General features: G+C 44.7%; 1 protein-coding gene across 1 annotated transcript in view; it reads left to right on the top strand.

The window, feature by feature from the left end:
* The window catches only part of Chd7 (chromodomain helicase DNA binding protein 7), a 184350-nt gene that overhangs the window by 1586 nt on the left and 164987 nt on the right, over positions 1-17777 (top strand).

Consider the following 17777-nt stretch of genomic DNA (forward strand, 5'->3'; position numbering starts at 1 on the left):
GCAGTGTTTTTGTCTCGCTGTTGCACAACAGAAAGCCCTCCAGTCTTTCCCCTAAAATGGCAGCTTTCATTTGACTGGGGCCCATTCATTGACAACGATAATAAAGAGGCTGAAAGCTAGATGCTCAGGGCACAGAGGACTCACAGGACTCGGATTGCCTTACTAGGTGATAAGTAGGAGACATTTTAAGTCTTCCAGTTTGCTTATGAAAAGTTTATTTTCCCTAAAAAACTGCAAGAAAAAAAAAAAGGAACAGAGTAAAAGGAAATATTGGAAATGGAAAAGGACTTGATCAACGAATTTTAGGAGCTATTTAAAATGATTTTTTTTTCTTTTTGTTCACTGAGTGAATATGGCATTCCCCTTCCCTCTTTCTGGTAATCTGCTGATTAAGGGGCATAATGGATTTTTGACAGGCTTGTAACAGGTGAATTTCCTCAGTGTGACACTCAAGATTTGAGGTTGTTTCCTAGGAGTCTGTATTTGGATTATTTATATTCTCTCAGCATTCTGTGCTCCCCCCCCCCAAAAAAAAAACCCTCCAAAACTGGACAGGTTAGTAAGTTTGAAGTTTATAAATTTATTCCATGTTTATCCTTTCAGAATTCAAAGAGTTGCTAGATAAAAAAATAAGTTACTTAAAAACTTATGTGAATTCCAAGCTCTGGTTGAACTGGCTTTAGTCAGTGGAATTTTTTTAATGTCAGTTTTAAAATTGATTCCCTTTTTATCTCTTTAACACAGAGGACAGAATAGCGAAATGGCATGTAGGTAGATGATAGTTAAATCTCAAGTTTTATTTTTCTCTTTCAAGGAAAAAAATAAACTAGTTACCCACCAGCCCAGTTTCAAAATATAGATGCCAGCATAAACACAGTCAGAAGCTCGATGTTAAAATAGTGCTTTAGTGGATTCATGTAGGCTTGGTCTAATTTTTTACCAGTTTGACTTATGGGATATTTCCAATACTTTCTCTGAAGGAAGTGTTCTCTGTTAGCCTTGGTTTTACTGAGAGGTGGGCACAGTAAGTTCCTGTATGATTTTAAGCATCAAGAACACATTGCCACCTTTTCTGCACACTGATGCAAAGTCAGGAGCTAAGTAAGTACTTCCAGCTTCTCAGCAGGAAACAGGGATATGCCTGCCTGTGCATCTGCTGTATGACCGACCCATAGTGCAATGCGGGAGTCAGGTTTGGGACAGTTCTTTCAAACCTGGGATTATATTTTATTTGCCGTGCATGATCAAGTTTGCTTCAGATACCTTCCATTTAGTTCATTTTCCTTCTGTCTGTGCAAGCCTTCCTGCCACTGTGGAACTCCGTGTAAGAGGCGGGACTTCCCCTCTGGGAGTTTCTTCTCTAGCAGCAGAGAAACTTCTTTTTGCTTGTCTTGACTCCAAGGTGAACCATAGAGGTAGTCCTCTTTCTTTCTTCATCATCCAAATAGGGCCTTTTGGTTTCGTAGCAGACACTCCGTCTCATAGACAGCTCCTGTAAATCAGGCACCCCAACAGTGAAGGTGCTCAGGGCTGAGCCAAGTGTGCAGCTAGGAAGAATGCTTTGTGAAAGTGTGGTGCCTCCTCCCCCCGCCGAGGACCGAACCCGGGGCCGTGCACTTGCTAGGCAGGCTCTCCACCACTGAGCTAAACCCCCAACCCTGTGAAAGTTGTTCTTAAAGAAGTGATTGCTCCCCAAATTCAGCTGATTTCTACATGGAAGACATGCATACACACAGGCCTAGCTAAATAGACTGGACAGGATAGGGAAGGGCATTTGAGAGAGAAAGCTGTGACTGAAGGAACTTGCTGGTCCTCTGTGGCTCTGAATTGTCTCACTCAGACACATTTGTGTGTCATTTAGAAGAGTTATTCTTTCATGCCATTCAGAAAGTAGAACTTAACATTCTTGTTTCTTCACTGGTCTCTAAAGCCATTTCAACTATTAGCTGTAAGATAAAAACAGTTGTCGTCTTTCTTTTTACAAAATTTTTATCTCTTTTTTGGTGTTTGCCTGCATGTATGTCTGTGTGAGCGTGTTGCATCTCCCGGAACTGGAGTTCCAGACAGTTGTGAGCTGCCTTGTGGGTGCTGGGAATGGAACCCAGGTCCTCTGGAAGAACAGCCAGTGCTCTTAACTGCTGAGCCAGCTCTCCAGCCCCAGTCCTCTTAAGAAAACTGTACTTAGTCTTCCAAAAATCTTTGACAATCAGAGACAACTGGTGGTGTTTAAAATTCAGAAAAGGAGAGCAAACATTTTTTCTTTCTATGAAATGCAAAGATGTAATGGCTTACTTCAGTGGGCCGTCACTAGTTGTAGATATGGCTGAAGGTCAGAGGAGATTATGGTGGAGGTCAAAAGCAGGAATGGTAATTAAAAACACTGATTGTGTCTTTTATCAATATCTTAACATTTTAAGTGGAATCAGCTGTGTTGTAATGGCAAGCACCAATCATAAAGATACTGTCCTATAGAATTTAATGCTATAGTCACTTGAGCCTTTGGATATTTAGAGGGTGAGGACCTTAGAGAGCCTGCTGAACTTTCTGACTTCGTAGATGGAAAAAGTAGAGCAGAGAGATTAATTAAGTGAGCTGCTGCTAGCTGGCCACCCAGTTCCTGCAGCGCTCCCGTCAGGTGCTCCTGTCTCTAGTGCCTAGTGTGGTGTGCTGTGTGGGAGAGGTGTGAGCTCATCTGCTGGACAGCCGACTTGGCACTAGCAGAGGTGGGCTCTTCATGAAATGACTTAAGAGTACCTCTGTCTTTGGAGATCTGAGGCACGTGAGAACCAGGCTCCTAAAAGCTCTCTAAAATCAGTGGTAGTTTCCTCCACTGTGTTAGAATCCCCCCACCCCCATGATTATCTATTTTGAAAAAAGCTGAGATAATTATTCCAACATTTGATTACCATTTTCAGTGTAGGATCATGTGTTCATCACCCTAACTAGATGCTGTACGTTTTACTTGTCAGGCATTGCATACATGAGTGTTCTCTCAGAGAAGTTTTGTTTTGTTTTTACTTTGAAATGAAGAAACATACTTTGGTGGGTAAAGAGTGATTGGTTGTTGGGTGTGTTGGTGGCTGTTGATGTTGAATTAGGTAGATACTTTCTTAGTGGCCATTTGAGCCTCACATTGCCTGTATAGGCGATAGGCTTGGCTTTCTGGACTCTTGTTAGGTTTTTCTGTTGTTTGGTACCTACCACAGGTACCCAAAGGTAGTACAGACTGGGAATACAGTGGTGACATGAGACACTTGGCAGAGCTTCAGAAAGCCAAGCCGCTGTGGGGTCAGGTGCTGCAGACACCGGGAAGACAGGGTTCGCTCCAGAATCCCACCATCATGAGAGATGACCTTAGCATTGCCGTGTCTCAGTGTTGGAGAAAAGCGTGAGGACGGGACAGGCTAGTGCCCTCTGACCTGGGGGAGTTGCAGTTTTAAGCCATCGTGGAGCTTTGAGATGAGACCCTAGGGGCAGGTGGCGTCCAGCTTGGGCAGCATTGACAATATGTGGAATTTGGGATTTTTTAAAAGAAAGTACTGAGTATTAAATTAAGCATTATTGACATGAACAGAATTGTCTTTGGGATGAAGTGAGTGGGTGGGTGGGTGGAAGGAGACTAGAAATGTAGGCAATATCCTGTCTGCTTTGTTGGGATTAATGCCAGTATAGACTAGATTGGTGTCCTTGGGGGTGGAGAGCAATGGACAGATGTGAGAAATCTGAAGATAGATGGACGTGTCCTGGAAGAGAGGTCTCTGGGGATGTCAGTTTCTAGCACATCGCCTGCTTGGCTGGCTGGTGATGCTATTCATGGAGGCAGTGGGCACCTGATGAGGATGGCATGTGAAGAAGAAGTCCATGAGTTCTCTGAGCATATGACTGGGATCACTGATCCTGACTGTGGATTGGGGAGCTGTTGTTATAACCTTCTTTCCATTGTTAATGGTATTCCAGACTTCTCAGGCATAATTACTGCCTTCCCCTCAAAGATGTGAATGTATGGTAGGCCCACTGGGGTAAGGCTCAGGGTGATGGGATGTGGGTGGTAACCATTGCAGCTGGCCTGATGTGTAGCATTTCTATGTTACTAGCCTAACATGGACACTCTGGGAGTCTGGTCATCAGAGGCTGAGCACGAATCCTGTGGTAACCAGGCTTGGCCACATTTGCCCTTCTGTGTCTTCTCTTCTGGAAGCTCTTTTCAGTTGCTTGTTATGTATTCAGACAAGGTCCTTGGGCTTCCAGAAGATAGCTCGTGGGTGCCACGTGCTTTCAGGGCTTTGCTTCTCACATGGAGGGGGTTAATTGTGTCCTACGTGGGTGTTGTAGAAATGAGTACATTATTTAAATAACTGGGGAAAATAACAGCCTTGGCCTGCATGCTTACCTGGTGTTTAGTGGAGTATGTATAAACCAGTTTAATATGTAAAGTGTCTTCAAAGACACTTTGTTCAGTTGTAGAAAATGGATTATATACAAGATGGTTGCTACTGGCAGAGGAGAGATGGCAATTGACAAATCCAGAAAAGCTTCTGAATAGTGGCTTTTAATAATGTATGAGCTAAGAAATTATGAAAATCTTGAACATTAACTGTAAAACAAACTTGTTGCTAATTGCTTTGGGTTGGTTTTATATATTATTTTATTTAGTTATTGTCTGCAAATGAAGATGTCTTCCCTGGAACTTAGTATCTTTGTTTGAGGGTCTCTGAATATAAACCTCAGTGCTCTGACTGACATTTCGGATGCCCAGGCAGCTCTTCGGTGCGAGTGTATTTCCAGTTTTCTTCCACTTCCTTACTTCAGCTTGTTAAAAACTCCATTAAGATACCTTCTTTTGTTTGATTTAGTCAGGAGTGTGTTTTCGAGATTTGAGAGATCATTTCTACCTGAGCTGTAGGGCAGTGGAAGGTGCTTGCCGACTTGCCTCCTGTGGTGGGCTTTAGTGGGCTCATGAAGTGAGTGAGTGCTTGGGGGCTTCTCTTCTCTTGGCTTCAGCAATGACTCAGGAGGCAGCAGAGGTCAGATGGTGGGTTTGAGTTTCACACCATGTATTTATTTTATCAATACAGGGTCAGGCATAGAGCTACTGCTGCTGAGAGGGACTGCAGATGACGTGCAGTTCCATGCCATTCTTTGTGTGGGAAACAGCCAGGATCAGGTGTGTGCTAGCATTGATGCGTAGCTGCTTCTTGGGAACGTCATCTTTAACAGGTTGGCAGTGCATCTGATGAAGGCTGTAGATACCTTGCTAATTGTTTTTTCCTGGTTCTGCAGCAGGTTAGGGGATTACTAACCTTTAAAGGAGTGCACTATGCCTCCTATTCATTTTTCTGAGAGACTGGGACACCATACAAATCTGTTTTGTTGATATTTAAAACAATTACAGGTGTGCATATTATTTAAACACACCTAAAACCATTAAGTATGTCTAACATGAGCAGGTAAACAATGAGATATCCCTTCAAGAATAATAAGCATACATTTAGCTTCCAAGGCAGTACCTGCTAGTGTTCTAGGTGAGTAATAGTCAGTTTCAGCATAGCTGTACAACAAGAATATGCCTTAATAGTGGATGCATTTTATAGTGCTTGGGCCTGGCAGTTACTTTATGTATGGGTGGGGCCTGTGAACTGTTAACCATTGATCTTTAGAGGGAACTTAAAAGCCTCCATTGTGGTAGTTTATATATTCTTAAGTACTTGGCTTTGTTTGTGTTTGAATTTTTTGCTTTAATCAATTGCAGATATGTAGATCATATCAGAAAAAAACATGTCAACCTCCTGAAAGTTTCAAAGTTTCAATTAAATTGTGTTGGGCACTGAAGAAAAACAAAGAACAGGTTCTTAAAAGATAACAGTAATCATTAATGTGTGTATGCATGCACATGTGCGTGTGTGCACTAGTGCATGTGTTGTGCACACGTGTGACTGTGCCAAAAGCATGTGTGTAGAGATCAGAGAACAACCCATAGGAGTCAGGCATTGAGTCCAGGACTTTACATAGTAAACATAGGCTGTACCACTGAGTTACACCTTATAGCCTATGCTGAGTGTTTTAATGGGTATTTTATTTTATTTTATTTTTTTGGAGCTGAGGATCGAACCAGAGCCTTGTGCTTGCTTGGCAAATGCTCTACCACTGAGCTAAGTCCCCAACCCCTTTAATGGGTCTTTTAATTACTCATCAAGAGCAACTCCAGGTATTAGGTAGAATTATCTCTATTTTGCAGCTGAGGAGACTGAGGCTTGAGAGTTTAAGCTTCCTGGAGCTATCCCACTGCAGTCTGTGGTGGAGGAACATGAATACTGATTGGCCGGATTCTAGCATCTGCTTGCATAGCATCTGAGCTAATGTGGCCCTCCAGACCACCTTCACTCTCATGGAATAAGAACAGGTGCTGTAAAAGTATGAACAACACCCTACAACCACATAGCATATCCTGTTGCTGAATCTTGCCAGCTGGGGCCGTTTCTGTCTGTACAGCCTATTTGCACTTGGAATATTTGTGGCATCTTATGATACTTTGGCACACGATGTTCGGAGGCTGTGCCTTTCATCCTCAGGATGCTTCCTCTTCAGTAGAGGTGGAAACGCTTGTGGAGGACGTGTGCACAAGCTCTGTGGTGACTGGAGACTTGGACTAGATATGAATCGTAAAAATGGAGATTCTGATACAACCATCCACCCAAGGCTACGGATATGGTGGGATCAAGGGTGCTCACTGTGCCAGAAGCACGTGGTAAAGCAGTAAGGCCTATCAGGTGAGCGGCTGTTATTTTTATCAGCTGACCTTTAGTCACTGAACCCATGAAGCCATGTGTCTTAAGTTTAAAAAATATTACATTTATTCAGTTGTGTGTGTGTGTGTGGGGGGGGGCACATGTGTGTGCCTACATGCACATGCTACAATGTGCCTGTGGAGGTCTGAGAACTACTTTTGGAGGTTGGTTCTCTCTTTCCATCATGTGAGTCCTGGAGATCAAACAGGTCATCAAATCTGGCAGCTAATCTCTGTACTTTCCAAGCAATGTTACCAGTCTTTGATTTTGTTTTTAATTCAAAAGGTTCCCCAGACTGTCGTCTTGATGAGTAGACAAGAGTGTGTGGCCTGCAGTGGCGATGGGCTACACAGTTTTCCTCAGACTAGACATTTGAAAGTTCATACTTGCATGCACTGTCATCCAGCAGGTTGACCAGATGACAGTTACCCGATCCTGCTGCTGTTGGTTACACAGAGTGACTCCCAAGTCTCTGGTTCTGAAAGTAACAGTGTTGAGGGAATAGTTGGTTTTCCTCAGCTTCACAATGCTCTCTGCATTGAGTTACGGATGTCTTTCTAAAAACTAACCATTCCTCCTTTCTCCTAGACCTGCTGTTCTTTGAATAGTGGGTGACATTATTCCTTCTGGCCAGCGGCCTAGGCAGGTTCAGTTCTAAAGTGTAAATGTCTGATCTGTCAGAGACTCATCTCCAGGAGCTCCAGGTCCTCCAGTCTCAGAACAAATGACTTACTCCTCATTTCCAGACTTCTGATTATTTCGTAAGGAAGGGATTAGACAGAGAGGAAGTTTGGGGCTGGATTTTGAGATGTGAATGGCAGCTAGAACATGAGGGAGCTTCATTTCAGGGAGGAGAAGAGTTAGTGAAGTTTCCAGAGAATGATCCTGCTTCCTAGACTGGGACAGAAAATGAAAGTTCTTAAAAGTAGACCAGTGGTCCACAGGATTGATCCAAATAGCTGACATTTATGGAGCATGGACTTGTGCGTTAGCATTTTACTGAGCTCACACTCAGTTCCCACTGGATCCTGAGGTAGGATCAGGAGAACGCTGGGGTAGGAATAGAAATTGTCATTTTATGTGGGGTGAAATGTAGTTTCAGAGATTGTTTAATGTACTTTCCCCTCTTTACAGTATTTAATAGGTGGAGCTGACTGGAGTCAAGACAGGTGCACTTGCCAGCCTGTGGCTCTGCCAACTTCCTCTGTAGAAAGAGCTTTGGATGTTCCTCTCAGACCAGCCCAGATCCTAGAAGGGTATGAAGAACAGACCGAGTTCTTATACACCTGTACTTCTCAGAATAGTTCCTGGAGAGAAACTGAGAGGCTGAAAGTTGCCTATTAACGGATTTCAGTCTGTGAGGCCCCTCTCCTCAGATGTCATATCTTATCAGTTGCAGACACTTCAACCTGAAAGACACAGGCTCATCACAAAACGTGCTGAGCGCTAGCCTTGTCCTCAGCCCTCAGTCCAAGGCAGTTAGTGCTGAATTATTTAGCATATTGCAGAACTGGTTTTTGTGAAGTTTCTTCCCAGTACTTATCCGAGGGGCAATGCGCTGGGCATCTTTTTCTCGCTGCCTCTGGCAGAGTCGCTCAGGGCACCGCAAGGCTTGCAGTACTGACACCCATCGTCTGGGCCTTGGTGTGAGCACTGGCTTGTGAGTAAGAGCCTCTAAAATACCTGGAGACTGTGTCTGCTAACACAGGACAACAGACCACCTCCATAGCCTTACACACAGTCAAAGACAATCACCTGCCACATAATGACATTCGATCTGTGAAGGATTGCATATATAGTGCATCATTTTACCCAGTGATGTCATAGCCATCTTTTTGTAAGCAAACCTTAGGCTGCTCACAAAATACCATCATCCAAGGAAGCAGCTCTCAGAATTTATCCTCGTCCTTCAGTGGCACTTGAGTAGGTGTATAGAGAGTTACATGTATAAATCTAGACCTGTCTGTCATGGGTGTTTTCCTTGCCCGCAAATTTTTATTTTACTTGTTTGTTTGTTGGTTTTTTCGACAGGGTTTCTCTGTGTAGCTTTGCACCTTTCTTGGATCTCACTCTGTAGACCAGGCTGGCCTCGAACTCACAGAGATCCGCTTGGCTCTGCCTCCCGAGTGCTGGGATTAAAGGCATGCACCACTACTGCCCAGCTAGCCTGCAGATCTTTAAAAGGAGTGATACAATCTTGAGTGGTGATACTATTTTCCCAAATAGAAATAATGTTTTACAGGGCTGGTGAGGTGGCTCAGAGTGTAAAGCCACTTGCTGTCCAACCTGATGGCTGGAGTTCATTTTCCATGGTGGAAAGAGAAACTAGACTTCTTCAAGTTGTCCTCTTATCCCCACATACACTATTATAAGCTCGAATACATTGAGATCCTAGTTGAAACATAGATTTTTGATACCTACCCTTAAAATTTAATCCTTGTTTCAGGAGTATTGACCTTCAGAGTTTCATTTATCTGAATCACTATTTATCATTACCACTTTTCCACTTATTAAAAAAAAAAAAAACAAATAGGGGCTAGAAAGAGATAGCTCAGCAGTAAAGAGCACTGGCTGCTCTCAGAGAGGGCCATGATTCAGTTCACACCAAACGACAGCTCACAATTGTCCTTAACTCCAGTTCTAGGGGACCCAGTGTTCTCTTCTGGCTTTGTGGGTACCAAGCATGGAGGTGGCTTATACACATGCAAGCAAAACATGCACCTACAAAAAATAAAGACAAATCCATAAGAAATAAAAATAACCTTCTGCATGAAGCACATATCTGCTTTGTGAGGAACTCTGAGGATAGACTGGGATATCAAGAGTCATTCTTTTTAGTTGTGAGTGCCCAGCAGAAAAAGGAAACCTTTGTATTGTCAAATGTATTAATAAGGACAAAGTGGAACACAACAGGTCATTTCTTGACTTTTGAGCCCACAGGTAGGGGCTCCGCTCTGCTGCCTTGCTTCATTCAGCTGGAAAGTCTTTACCCTAGCCTTTGGATGACAACAGGCTTTGATGGCGAAGGAGGGCTGGCTAGTTTGTGGGGGTGTCACAGAATTTCAGGCTTGATTACACCTTGGAGAGTGGCTAACAGTTGACTGTCTTTCTCCATTGCTCAGTATTTCCGAACTCAGACGAGAACCCATCATGGGGTTCACCGTTTGGAGGTCACAGCGCAGTACTTTCACTGGTCATGCTTACATCAGGCAGACCTGGTGGAGTAAGTGTCCACTGGGCCTGTTGCACCTGGTTATTGATTGGGTTTGTTTTACCTTTCATCAGGAAGGGAGAAGGTCCTGAGAAGATAGGCGTCAAGGCATGTAAGGCAGGGGTGCAAATTCTTGTAAAAGTTGCCCGTGCATTTCTCACAGAAAATGCAGACTCTTCCTTGGCAAGTCAGCTTTGTTGAATTGAAGTTCCCCGTGTTTTCTGGAGTCTGCTTGTTTACTGATTGTTTCTGATGTGCTCCTCATGCACCCATTTTTCTGACTGCTGTTATCCAGGCCTTGGTGAGGACACCCTTGGGGCCCCAAGTTTTCTCTCATGCTGCCTCTGGCTACATCTTTCTTCTTCCTCCTTCCTGTATACTGGGGTTTGCCTGTGGCCTTTTTTGGGTCGAGTTCAGGTTCATAGTTTCAGCTCTTGTTGCCATTTGTAAACCCGCCCCCCCCCCCAAAAAAAAAACACACTAGAAGAAGGTTTGTTTTTTCCAGTGTGTATACTTTGGAAACTGAAAGGATTCAGAAAATGGATCCTATATAAATTGTTACAATGTATTGGAGATGTTAGGAGGCATGTTACTTTCTTACTTCAAAGTGGGTAATTTGTAGCCATTCTTTGGCAAGCCAGTTAACATATAAGGGGAAAGTGAGTAGCCAGGTAAAGAGCTGTTAAAACCATGGTCCTCCAGGATAAGTAACTTTGTATTTACTGATACTTTTTATTCTTATTTCTGCTACGGCCTAAATAGGAACTGGTTTCCGGGGTAGTTCTGATGTGTGGTAGATGAATGCAAAGCGAAATTGATAAGCGGCAACTTCTATTGGGAACAATTTGCTCATTGTGAGCCAGTATGATTTCTATGTATTTAAAAAAGCTGTTTGAGGTAGTCTAGTGAGTGGGTACTGCAGGGGTTGTTAGTGTGATGCTGCTAGGACGAGATGCTTATGTTCAGGGAAAGAGAAGCAGTTTCCTTTCAGTCTTAGGTTTACTGCTCACCCAACTCCGATACTTGTTTTGGACCTTGATGAACAGGCCGCTGTGGTGCTGAGCCTTCCTCCTGCTGCCTCTGTCAGCGTTCCTGTCCTTCCTGTATGGGGTGTTTTACCCTTGGCCTTCCTTCTCCGTCTGCTTCAGGATCACAATTGCAGCTCTTGTTTCCAATGTGACCCCCAAACTATTATTTTCAGTACTACACTAATGACACCATCTTTAGGATTCCAACCTGTCTATGAAACAGCATGACCCCCTCTTCCTTCTTCTAGAACTATAACAAAAGTTCACTCTTGGCTCTTGTTCTGGATCTTTCCCTGCATCCACCGTGGCTGCCAGGCACAGGCAGCTGCATAGCTGGGACACATCTGCAGCACTCCATGTTCTGTGCTCTAGGTCCTTGTGTTTTCCCTTGGCACCGTGGGCCTTTGAGAGCATAGTTTCAGGCTGGTAGATGTTATCACTATTCTCTGCCCTGGGAGATGACCTATTTGGGGGAACCTCCCTTGCTTCTTGATTGCTCCTGTCGAGGGCATCTCCCTCCCTCACACCTGTGTCCTGGAGGCCTGCTGTCGTGGCTGTGCAGTTGTGGCCAAGGGCCCTGTGTGCTCCTGTAGCCACAGAGAGAGGACAGGCTTCAGTCCTCCTCTAGGAAAGGCTATGGAAAAGGCTCCAAGTGCTGTTAGGTCAGGCAGTTTCATGGAGAAGTTCCTTATCATAGGCACTGGGAGGTGGCCCCTATGTGGCTCTCTCCTAGCTGGTTCAGAATGTGGGTAGGAAAAAGGAGGTAAGTTACTGTGGCCCCATTACCACATTCTTGGCATATGATTAGAACATTGCTAACATTTGGTTCTTACAGTATGCTATGGGTTAATCTAGTGACCTGTGGATCATCACCACACTGCCATATTTTAACATGGTGTGAACAGGAAAACCATTCATGGAAGATCTGGGGAAGAGCCAGGTGCTGAGGTGAATTGTTTCCAGGAACTGGACTGTATAGCAACATGTTAGGGCTGTGGTCCCTTTGGCTAAGGCCCACAGTGAACCAGAGAACTTGCTTTGCCGACAGGATTTTAGGAATGAGCTTCAGAAAGCCAAGCCTGTCTGAATCTTCACAAATATGAATCTCTGCAGAGAGGTCCATGGCCCTGTCAGTTCTAAGAAGAGAGTGAATGAACCCAGAGATATGGCCATTAAGACCAGGGGAAGACTCCATGTTTTCAGATAGATGTCTTTGCAGGGTGACAGTTTCTATGTGGGACTTATAGCATGATTTTTTTGGAAGCATGAATATGCCTGGTGGAAGCCAATTTTATGAGCATCCAGAATTATGTGCAGAGATGTTAGGATGTTCTTGCTGACCTTTTGGTCTGACTTTACTGTTGTTGAAGGCATGCTGGTGTAAAGTTATGGCTATGCTAATCTCTGGGAGCTACTGGAAATGTTTCTCCTTGCTTGGAAGTGCAGGTTAACATGTAGCCACATGGGTGATGAGGGCGCTGCGTGTGAAGAAGCGCGAGGAGAGTATATTGAGGTGTGGTCAGTGTGCTAGCAGTGAAGACTGAGTCAGGAGGGTGACCGGGCCTCTCCTGATAGAATGGAGAGGTAGTAGTGATGTGAACAAAATGATGAGAGGCCATCAGCCAAAGGCCCCGGTAGGAACCAGATAACCCATCCAGAACAGCCTGCAGGGGCCAGGGCAGGGCTTTGTGTCCTGGTGGCCTCTCCTGAGGGTGGCTTGCCTGGAGCTGTGGCCCTTGTTGAGGAACACAGCACTGGTCCCTACGGCAGCCTGCCCCTCTTCCTCTCAGGCTTCATTCCCAGGAGCCTCTTTGTGAGGCAGGAGTGCTGGCCAGGAGAGGGACAGCAGTTGGAGAGGTAGGAGAGGGTTGGCTGGGTGCAGTTGGAAGGTCAGCCTGGGCAAGGTCCTCAGTGAGGTTACATGATGGAAATGGAGATGAAAGGTTAGTTTGGCAATGTGTGATGGATTGCACTTGGAGAGAGACTAGAGGCAAAAAGTCAGAGGCTGTTGAAATAGCCCAGCCAGGAGGTAGTGAGCTTTGAGGGCAGGGAGAAGGAAGTAGGTGATCTGCAGTGGTGAGTGTGTGGGGTGACCTGTGACTCTCCAGACCGCCTTAGAGGGGGATGGTACCTGAGTGTGCTCTGAGAGTTCAGCCTCCTAGGAAAACAGGAAGGGAACATCAGTGGTGTAGACGGGAGAGCATCATCCATTACTGAACACAAAAACTTATAAATTATGGGCATAATTTCTGCTAGGCTCAATAGTATTTATCTGTAACTATATATAGTGCTTGGAGGCTAGGCAGGAGGGTCACCATTAAGTTAGAGCCTAGCTCGGGCTACATTGCAAGACACAGGCATTCTCAAAATGAAAACCTCTAGTGAACCCCCCCCCCCTTATCAAATTGTGAACATTTAAAATATTTTTTCCAGAGTGTGATGAGACCTATTACCTTATTATTGCCAGAAGTTTAAAAAAATACAAACCTTTAGGAAGGCCATGTATGTATAAAGATGTTAATATATGGCCACAGCAGTGAGTCAGTCACCTGTCCCAAGAATTTACCTGTCCCCAGAAGCAGTCAGGAGGCCTGTCAGCTGTTACAAAAGAACAGCCACATGGAGAAGTTGAGGGTGGTTAATTTGTGCCATATTATGTTAGACTATCATATAGACGTTGCAGGTCACACTTCGAGGAAACAGGGCTTCCAAGAGTAGAACACAAAACAATATGTTAACTATAGTTAGATCATCATCGTAGGAAAAGCCATCAATTTGAAAATGGATAGTTTTAAGGACTGCTGGTTTCACTTAGTTAAGAGCTGTGATTCTGAAGTTGACCAGCTCTGGCTTGAATCCCTACCAAGCTGTCTATAAGCTGTGGCTTTGGACAAATGACTGATTAGTTCCACTGAGCAGGGACATGTTGCATCACTTAGGACTCCGTTTCTTCACCTGTGTGAATGGGGATTAATCCAGTAGTTCATCTACACACCCTGCTCTGCCTCCTGCAGTGTTAGCACTTAATACACTAACTGAGCTGCGGGTAGTTTTCATTTACTCTTTATTTTCTCACTCCTTGTGCTTAGGAAATGTTATACCTCGAGGATTGTAAAATCAGAGAAGCCAAATGACACTCTATGGAAGAATTTGTAGTTTTTCATCACTTTTGTGTATAAACAGGGAATCTTTTGTGTTTTAAAAATAAATTTAACTGATTATAGACCTGAAAAATAAATTCAGCTTCGCCTTAAGGCTCTCCTTTTCCCACCTTAGGTTAGTTGATAGTATTTGAATTATTTTTCTTACTGAAAGAAATTTCCTTCTGTTGGCAACTGAATTTAAAAGACCCCCACCCCATGTTTGACAATCAAAAAAATGAAAACAAAAGCAAGCGTTGTCTTTTTAAGTTTCTGTAGATGAGATCTGAATCTGTAATATTAACTGCATTTAGCACTCAGGTTTCAGGCCCATTTAATACTGGCTTCTGTATGTCTGACTAACTTTAAATACGGAAGCATGATCTTGATACTTGGAGATGGAACAGCCTTTGGAGACAGCAGAACCTTAGAGTAAAGGCTTACTGTGTCCTGGCCCGAGTCTGTGTAGGCTGTGAGGGAAGGTTCTGGGGTCTTGGAATTGAGTCTTCTGTACTGCAGAAACACATTTGAGCACACTCTCTGGGGACATGTCCAGGGCAGCGCGCAACACACACACACACACACACACACACACACACACACACACACGTCTTTTTCTCTACTGGAGGGCAACAGCTTCTCTCTTACAGTAGCTGCAGGGATTTTGTCCCCTTCAGAGTGGTACCTTTAGTTTCCCCTTGTGTGGTCTCTGTTATCTCCGGGGCAGACAGGGCTGTAAGAAGAGGGAGAGCAGTGACAAGGTGACATAGCCCTGAGTTCCTCACCAGGAACTGGGCCAGTGGTCGCACAAGCCCAGGACACAGAATCTGAACATAAGTGGTTCTGTTTCATTTCTGTATTTCACTAAATTTAAGAAGGTGTCAACTGCAAGATGTGTCCTTTATGCTATATTTATAAACAACAAACAAAAATGCTTTTCTTCTTTTTAGTAATGACTTCTCAGTTTGCAATCACTTTATTTTACATTTTTGCTCATGGAGTAAAAGAAAACTAATTTGAATGTATTTGAAATAGAAACTTAAGCCAAAAGGTCTTTAATCACTCCTAGTATGGCTTCTTCCCCTGTAGCTCCCGTCAGACGCAGAACACGGTCCACAGCGCACAGCACACAGTGTAGCAAGATGGACTTGCTTCTACATGACTACCCTGCTTGGCTACTCGACCTGACCCTGGCAGGTAGTGAGCAGCTCTTTATAGTGTCACTATGCCAGGTGCTTTCAGTATATTGAATGCCATAAAACAGTATCGCCATGGTTGTTTTGCAAGAGTGACGCCAAACTCTATTAAAATTAACAGTAAAGCACAAGATACACTGTTAGCCACCACGAATGGGGTATCTGAGTGTAGTGTGGAGCTTTAGCACTAAGCAGTACCTACGCTGTACATAAAGTAGGAAAACTGTTCCTGTACTCAGGAATACAAAGCAAGAAGGGACCTGTAGCTTTTGTATCTTGGATAATCTTAGAGGTCTGTGCGTTAGGTTAGTATAGGTTCAAGACAAGGCAGCATGAGGGCCTGGCTTTAATCCTCAGCATTCATGTGAAAAGCCAGGCATGGCTGTTCATGCTTAGAAGGGAAGATCGGTTCCAAGAACCCAGTGGCTAGCCAGCCTAGCTAACATGTGGTTGGAGAGAGACCCTGTGAGAAGGCAAGAGAGGAGACAGTCATAGGGCAGGACACTGTCTCAAAGCTTCTGAATATGTGCACATGGGCATCTGCATACGGACGTACTCCAATGGGCCCGTTCTAACGCGTCCCTCCTGGACAAGGAAAACAGATATAGGTAGATCATTTCCTACAGACTCAAATGTGTGGACCTACCGTAGTAATGTTAGATATTCCTCCCCCAGCAGCCATAGAGAATGAGTTCATGTAAAATGACAGTCATTTCAAAAAGTTGAGACTGGCTCGTTAGAGGGAGGCAGAGGAAGCACGGCATAAGTGCTGGAGCTGAAGGCTGCCTGGGCTCAGAGCGCGGGTCAGATTCCTCCTGCCTGGGGATTGGGCCGGTGTCTTTTGGTGCTGCTGTTTGCTTGCTTATAAACAGGGTAGTGAGTAGTGCCTTCCTCTAGTAGCCGGCATACACTGAGTGTATATGCTAGATGGATGCTAGGGACCAGTGCTCTGACAGCGCCTTGGCTGTCAGTGACCAAAGCATGCTCAGTGAAGGTGGAGGGTTGTTTGGGCGTCAGCGTCCTTGGGAAGCCTGGAGCTTTGGTAAAGATGGCAGGTTCTGCCTCCGAGGCACTGAAATGAGCAGTATAGTGAGAGGAACTGGGCGCCAGTGTTCTTGAAGAGAATCATGAGAGCGAGCTTGTGCTGACCACCGTAGGATGCCTTACTGCTAACGTCTTGCTCAGAGCCCTTTTCAGTTCCCTTTTTGTCCGGTGAGATATTGAATGTACTCAACACTAACCAGAAGAGCTGTGTGTAATGTAAGAGGCTGCCTCCACTTCAGATTCATACATTGTAAGAACCAAATATTCGATGCCACCCCAAAGTATGCGACCACTCAGATGAACTCAGAATTTTGAAGTAATTTCAGAATTGTGCACACTGATACCTTTTGTTGGGGGCATGGAGACAAGGTCTCACTACGTTGTTCTGGCTGGCCTGGAACTCACTATATCAATCAGAGATCCACCTTCCTCTGTCTGCTGAGTGCTTGGATTAAAAGCTTGTGGCAACACATCTGGCCTTACACTCTGATGTCTTAATGATTGTTTCTGCCCTTTCTATGACACGCACTAATTTTTTTTTTTTTTTTTTTTTTTTTGAGACAGGGTTTCTGCGTATAGCAGCTCTGGCTGTTCTAGAACTTGCTCTGTAGACCAGACTGGCCTCAAACTCACAAAGATCTTCCTTCCTCTGCCTTCTGAGTGCTGGGATTATAGGTATGTGCTACAGTCACTCTTTCTGCTTGACCTCAGCTGTAACCAGCTCTGTATCTTATTGCTGTGGGATATGTGCATCCCTTCCTTCCCTCCTGGAGCCTCTCTGTGCTGTTGTGTGGCCCTGGAGAGGACACAGGGAATTAGAGCAAGAAGCAAGGCAAAAACGTCAAGGACCTGTCCTCATCTCCTGTCCCTAAGCTCCCAAGTTGAGGGATCAGCCCTCTTGAAGTACTTTCTTAGGCATAATGGGCTAGTGAAGTGGGCACTTTTCTTTGTTTGGTGGCTTCCAGCTGTTTCTGTGGAAATATTTTACCTTTCAAAAGATTAGTTAACACTTGGACAGTGGCTTGTGGGGGAGGGGTGAGGTGCTCAGGAAGACCTTACTGATAGCTTCTCACCTTTGCAGTTTGTGTCTAGGTCTGCTGGGCTCTCTGCCTTGGCCATCTTACTGGGTTGATGTGCATTACCCAACAGGCCTTGGAGCCCAGCAGTGGATACTTTCTGAGGTGGCACACTGCACGTTTAAGACCATGGGCTCTGTGTTAGAACCTGGTTCTTACTTCCCTATGTGACCTTGGGAAAGCTGCGTTGTCCCTGAAGAGGGCACTGGTGCCTGTACGTGTATTCTAAAGGACAGCCAAGACAGCGGTGGTGCAGCTCGAGTCACTTGGCATTGCCTTAGTGCACCACACTTTTCA

This window comes from Onychomys torridus, chromosome 2 (assembly GCF_903995425.1).
Source record: "Onychomys torridus chromosome 2, mOncTor1.1, whole genome shotgun sequence".
In the NCBI taxonomy this organism is placed as follows: domain Eukaryota; kingdom Metazoa; phylum Chordata; class Mammalia; order Rodentia; family Cricetidae; genus Onychomys; species Onychomys torridus.